Consider the following 7,631-nt stretch of genomic DNA (forward strand, 5'->3'; position numbering starts at 1 on the left):
TTTGACTGCAGGAGCCAGAAACATCTGTCGCTGTTGACAGCCCATCAGGGTTTACAGACTGCATGGGAGAGAGAGAAGGGGGGGGAGGGGGTAGGGTGGGGGGGTTGGGGGGGGGTAGAGAGAGAGAGGGAGGGAGAGAGAGAGAGAGAGGGAGAGAGAATGAGAGGGAGAGAGAGAGAGATGGGGGAGGGAGAGCGGGAGAGAGAATGAGAAAGAGAGGGAGGGAGAGAGAGAGAGAGGTGGGGGAGAGAGAGAGAGTGAGGGTTGGGGGGGGGGGAGGGCGGAGAGAGGGAGAGCGATGGGGAGAGAATGAGAGAGAGAGAGGGAGAGAAAGGGGGAGGGAGGAGGAGAGGGAGGGCGAGGGAAAGAGAGAGGGAGAGAGATGGGGGAAAGGGAGAGGGAGGGCGAGATAGAGAGGGGGGAGAGAGAGGGGTTGAGAGAGAGAGAGGGATAGAAAAAGAGGGAGAGAGAAGGGGGGAGAAAGAAGAAGAGAGGGAGACAGAGAGAGGGAGAGAGTGAAAGAGAGAGAGAGAGCTTTTATTGTTGGTGTTGCTGTTTACACACACACACACACACACACACACACACACACACACACACACACACACACACCACAACCACCACAACCACCACCACCACCTCCTCCACACTTAAAAGTACACGTGCCATCGACAGTGACTGGCAACAATGAAGGCACAGGGAAAAAAGGGGAGAACGATGACCGTCTCGCACACCCAGCAGTTTGACTGTAGGAGCCAGAAACATATGTCGGTGTTGACAGCCCATCAGGGTTTACAGACTGCATGGGAGAGAGAGAAGGGGGGGAGGGAGTAGGGGGGGGGGGGGGGTAGAGAGAGAGAGGGGGGGAGGGAGAGAAGGAGAGAGAATGAGAGGGAGAGAGAGATGGGGGAGGGAGAGCGGGAGAGAGAATGAGAAAGAGAGGGAGGGAGAGAGAGAGAGAGAGGTGGGGGAGAGAGAGAGAGTGAGGGTTGGGGGGGGGGGAGGGCGGAGAGAGGGAGAGCGATGGGGAGAGAATGAGAGAGAGAGAGGGAGAGAAAGGGGGAGGGAGGGGGAGAGGGAGGGCGAGGGAAAGAGAGAGGGAGAGAGATGGGGGAAAGGGAGAGGGAGGGCGAGATAGAGAGGGGGGAGAGAGAGGGGTTGAGAGAGAGAGAGGGATAGAAAAAGAGGGAGAGAGAAGGGGGGGGGGAGAAAGAAGAAGAGAGGGAGACAGAGAGAGGGACAGAGTGAAAGAGAGAGAGAGAGCTTTTGTTGTTGGTGTTGCTGTTTATACACACACACACACACACACACACACACACACACACACACACACACACACACACACACAAAAACAACAAAACCAACCCAACCCACAGAGCTCCCGACAGAGAGAGAGAGAGAGAGAGAGAGAGAGAGAGAGAGAGAGAGAGAGAGAGAGAGAGAGAGAGAGAGAGAGAGAGAGAGTGACATACTGACAGACAGATAAAGTTAGACAGGCAGGCAGAAAGACAGACACAGACACAGACAGAGGCAATAACAAAAATAAAAACGTAAGCAAAACTAGGCAATACGGATTGTAGACGAGGGGAAGAAGAAAACGTCAAGAAATCGAGAGACACAGAGAGAGAGGGGGGATCAAGGGGATGGTCGGGGCGGGGTGGGAGGTGGAGGGAGGGGGGGCTAGAAAGGGGGGGGGGGGAGGGGGTTAGGGGGCGATGAGGTGAGGCACAGACACACACGTACACACGCAGACAGACACACAAAACGAGACTCAGCAGGTGAAAAGAAGAGAGCAGTCTGTAGGAAATGTCACTCCCAGTGTCCCTGGATCTCATGTCGAATGCAGACGGCGAACATCTCCCTAAAGTCTGAGGGGGTCAGCGGGTGAAGGGAGATTAGTGGTGGTGGTGGTGATGGTGATGGTGGTTGTGGTGTGGTGTGGTGTGGTGTGGTGTGGTGTGGCGAGAAAGTTGTGATGTGGAGAGAGGGACGTGGGGCGAGACAGAGACATAGAGAGAGAGAGAGACAGAGAGAGAGAGACAATGAGAGAGAGAGTGAGAGAGAGAGAGAGAGAGAGAGAGAGAGGCAAAAAGAGATAGAGATAGAGACAGTGATACAGTCAAATGGGGAGATATTGACATTTACACACACACACACACACACACACACACACACACACACACACACACACACACAGACACACACACACAGAGAAAGAGAGAGAGAGAGAGAGAGAGAGAGAGAGAGAGAGATACGGATACGGATACGGATAATGTATTCATGTATAGGCCATTGCCCCTCAAGAAGGGGTACATACACATGATCATGTAAGAAAAGCAACAAAAAAGCAACAACAACAACAACAACAATAACAACAACAAAAAAAGCAGTCATATCATCAAGAACAAACTTCAATATTCTAAGACATCAGAGAGAGAGAGAGAGAGAGAGAGGCAAAAAGAGATAGAGACAGTGATACAGTCAAATAAAGAGAGATTGACAGTGACAGAGAGAGAGAGATAGACAGATAAATCGAGAGGCAGAGACAAAGACAAAGACATAGAGAAACATCGACACATATACACACAGTCAAACAGGCAGGCTGGTTGCGAGAGAGAGAGAGAGAGAGAGAGAGAGAGAGAGAGAGAGAGAGAGAGAGAGAGAGAGAGAGAGAGAGAGAGAGAGGGAGGGATAAAAAAAGACAGAGGAGAAACACATCAAGGCAACACAAGGGAAAGATGAGACACAGGCAGACAGACAGAACCAACCCGCACGCACGCACGCACACACACACACACACACACACACACACACACACACACACACACACTCTCCCTGTGTTTACAATAAATGGTACTATAATCAGATATACACAATTCGTTAAATTTTTGGGAGTCTATCTTTCTTCAAAACTTTCGTTGAATTATCATATTGACTATATATTAAACAAAGCAAGAATTTCCTTAAAATAATTTGTAAACAGCACTGGGATCAAGATACCAAAGCGTTAATATCTCTCGCTACCTCCCTCGTACGTTCACGCTTGACATACGCTCAAGAGACATTTTTCACTGCCCCACTGCATTTGTTAAAGCTGCAAAGCATTGATTGTAAGGCTTATAAACTCGCTCTATTTGTGCCAATTCTTACGTCTAATTTAGGACCTTACAGAGAAGCAGGTGTTTTATCTCTTGATGAACAACGGAAAGCCTTAGCCGCGAAATTCGTTATCAAATCTTCCGCATATGAAACCTTTTGCAAAGAAGAAGCTAATTTGAGTTCACAAAAAAAAAAAAAAAAAAAAAAAAAATTGCTAAAAGAGCTAAGACGATACAGTCTATGACATCCATTTATACATTTGCATCTGATATCATTAGTGCCACTGAATCAAAAGACTAGCAAATCGCTAAAATACCTACTTTTTCACCAGTCCCTGAATGGAAGCAGTCTAAAGCTACCGTCGACATAGATTACACAGATTTATCCAAGAACCAGTTACCATTTCTGTTAAAATCTAAAGTACTCTCTCATATGGAAAATCAATATTCAAATCATCTAAAAATATACACAGATGGATCTGTTGTGGAAAATGGTAATTCAGGAACGGCTTTTGTAATTCCTTCATTTAGAATAGAAAAAAAAATACTATATTGATAGACCATATTCCATTTTCACAGCTGAAATTATAGCCTTACTTATGGCCTTAAAATATATATCAGACATTCCGAAAACTGTATGTGATGTTTTGTTATGCGTAGACCCGAAGTCGATATTATAAGCTATTGATTCTCCAAATCTAAAGAAGCGACTTGAGATGACAGTGGAAATAAAACATATTATTCATCAACTGACAAAACAGGGCATTAATATAACCTTCTTCTGGATACCTTCACACTGTGGAATATCTTCTAATGAGTGGGTAGACCAAGCTGCTAGAAAAGCAGCACGCAATTTCGAAGGCGCAATGCAACTTGACATCCAGTTAGATCTACATGAATGCTGGAGTAGTATAGAAAATGTATCCAGAAATCGGTTTAAGAAATTGCTTATAGATTCAAATAATCAATATTACCAATATTGTTTAAACACAATGAATGCGGCTAATCCCAAAGATTTTATAAATCTGACACCAACATCACATTCAAGGCAAATTACAAGTCTAATGTACATAATTCGTCCAAATGCCTTTCGTACAAAAATTTATTAAAATGTAAAATGTATGTGCGGTAAACAAATAATTGTAAGCTATCTACTCATTCTTTGCCCAATCATAAGACAGTTAATTCCAAAAGATGTAGCTGATGGCCTTTCTACCAATATTCCATTATCCACTGAAAACATTTTCAATGATTATTCATTGCTTAGAAAGTATTCGGAAATTTTAAACTCCAGTCCAGTTTGTATCCTTCTTTGATATGTTTTAATTAATGTCGTTTTTTTACATTTACATTGTTGTCAGCTAATACTTGTTGATGTGCATACACATATTCTCCCTCCTATGACACCTCATTCATTACACACCACAATCTCTTTAACTTTGATTTCTCATGATATACTTTTCCTCTAATATATATATATTATTAGCACTTTCTCACACTAATATTCACATGCATTCCCTTTCTTTCATCCACAACTACTCCTCTTTCCGTCCAATAACACTTGTAGTGAATAGACGTTAAACTGAAAATCACACACACACACACACACACACACACACACACACACACACAAGAGACAGACGCAGACCGATAAAGAGGAAGGCATAATGGAGCAACAAATGAAAACATCGCAAGAAGGGGATCAGAGACAAACAGGCAGGCAGACACACGAGACACAGAAGGTGAAAGTACAGTGTTCTCTGTAGGCAACGTCACAGCCTGTATTCCCCCACCCCCGTTCACAAGCTGTGGATTTCAGATGTCGAACCTCTCCGTTAATTCTGAGGAGGTCAGAGGGTGAGGGGAGATTAGTGATGGTGTGGTGAGAAAGAGAGAACAGACAGACAGAGACAAAGAGAGACAGAGAAAGACAGACAGACATATATATATATATATATATATATATATATATATATATATAGAGAGAGAGAGAGAGAGAGAGAGAGAGAGAGAGAGATGATTCATATAAGGCCATTGCCCCCCATGAACGGGGTAAACAGTGTACAACAATATAGTATCTGCATTTGACTAATAATCATAATCTTTATCCTAATGAGTTCAGCAATCATGAAGTCATTACCGATCGCAACTGGAATGCTTTGTATAAATAAATGAGAGAGAGAGAGAGAGAGAGAGAGAGAGAGAGAGAGAGAGAGAGAGAGAGAGAAATCGAAATGGAAACTTTTTTTATTGAGGGAAAAGGAATAGGCACTTATCGGCCTGTTTTCATCCTACCCTCGTAAAGAAAACGTATAAACTAACCTAGGAAATACAAGAAGACTGTACAAAGAAGGGAAAAAAAACCCACTTTGCGTGGCAACAACAACAAGAACAATAAATGGCATAGAAAATACACAGTTCCCCACAAAATAACATTGCTTTTGCGTGAAGGAGAGAGGGAAGAAGAAGGTAAGAGAGGAAGAGATACGAGGAAGGAAAGAGAGGAAAACTGTTGAGAGAGAGAGAGAGAGAGAGAGAGAGAGAGAGAGAGAGAGAGAGATTTCCCCCCAGAAAATAACATGTTTGAATTGTGAATGTTGAATATTGTGGCTCTCAACCGTGTGCTAGTGGGTTTCTGTCGGACTGTCGTGATGGATGGCGGATGTAGCTGGAAGCCAAGATATCCATCTTCTCTTGGCTTTTAGTACTGCCGTTCTTTTGGAGGACGGTGAAGGTATATATGTCTTCAGGAAATATCGATCTTCAACGTGTTTCATGTGTCCTGGGAATATCGACCGTCTATCTTTTTTTGTGTGTTTGTTATCATGATTATTATCATTGTTATTGTTGTTTTTGTCCGTTTATTCATGTGTTTACTTATTAATTTGTTTGTTTATTTATCTATTTAATTATTTATCTATTCTCTATTTAATTATTTATCTATTCACTTACTTATTTAGTTGTTTTTGCCCAAGGGTTGCTTCTTTTCTCTTATCTTGGGGAAATATTCTTTAGATCGAAAATGAAGTCAACACAAAACTTTTCTTTATTTTTCTCTATTATATATATATATATTTTTTTTTTTTTTTTTTTTTTTTTTTTTTTTTTTTTTTTTTTTTTTTTTACTACATGTATCAACCACCGTATGATTTATTACAATATTGCGAAAATAATTATAGAGAAGCACGGGAGTAAAGAAAATCTTCTTTTTATTTAACTGAGACTGATTCGCAACAGATGTTTGTTCGTTTGCTTTCACATGTTTCTAACAGACCTTACCATTTTTCCCCTCTGTGCAGAACAACATCGTCAGGGGCAGGTGGTAGTCAATATTTTTGCTTTCTCCAACAGCGCACACTGGTTGTCAGAAGCGACGAACTGAATGTCCCCAACAATGCCTATTTTCTTCCCTCACCCCGCGCTGGTACACAGCACGTTACACCCGGAGAAGGGGGTGAGAGCTGGGACTCGACACAGGCGGATAAGGGAGAGGAGGAAGAGGAGGAGGAAGAGGTATTAGAGAGGATGTGCAGACCCTCTGATTTTTCGTGGAAGTTCGCCGGTTATTTTTAGCGTGAACCGCGTGCGCATGCGCGTCTCCATTTCCTTTTTTTTCCCCCTTCTACTTCTTCCCGTCACCGAAAGGCTAAAATTTCGTCGTGGGAAAAAAAAAAAGAAAAAGAAAAAAAAAAAGACAGGTTGTAAGAGGACAACGACGTTAGCTGTGAAGTTGTAAACTGCTGGAGAAGGAGCGAGGTACAGCTTGGTTTGTTCTTTGATCTCATAAAACATATACGTGAAAGATGCACCGTGGTTGAAAGAAAGAGGAAGGGATATCGGTATATCGTCTGCTGACATTTCCCGTTTGAAAGACACACAAAAAAACACTGTTCTGAAAATGTTTACTTGTTTTCAGCCAGATGTAATTCAGATGAGTATCTCTGTCTCTGTGTGTATGTCTGTCTCTCTTTCTCCATATATATATATATATATATATATATATATATATATATATATATATATATATGACGACGTAAGATTATAGTTGGACCAACACCAAAGTTAGAGAGCTGTATGATCAATGGTTTTCGCAAGGGGAAGTCGATTTACAGCTGAAGGACAAAGACTGAAATTTGGAGGCGAGTTTGCACTGGCTCTTAGTGCTGCAGCCTTGGAGGCTAGCTGGCCTGTGGAAACCATCCCAACACCGACTGCCCTAAAACCCTTTTGGCCGAGAGAGAGAGTGGGGATGTAACTTGAGCAAGACACTCTTCTCCACTCTTAATCAAATTCTAGCCCAGTCAGTCAGGACAGCAGATGTCTCCTCTGCTGCTCTGGTGGTCATAGTCGGACACGACTGACTATCACACACACACACACACACACACACACACACACACACACACACACACACACACACACACACACACACACACACACATATATATATATATATATATATATATATATATATATATATATATATATATATATATATTCATTCATTCATTTTCTATTAAAACATGTCCTGAA

Source organism: Babylonia areolata, chromosome 24, assembly GCF_041734735.1.
Source record: "Babylonia areolata isolate BAREFJ2019XMU chromosome 24, ASM4173473v1, whole genome shotgun sequence".
NCBI lineage: Eukaryota > Metazoa > Mollusca > Gastropoda > Neogastropoda > Buccinidae > Babylonia > Babylonia areolata.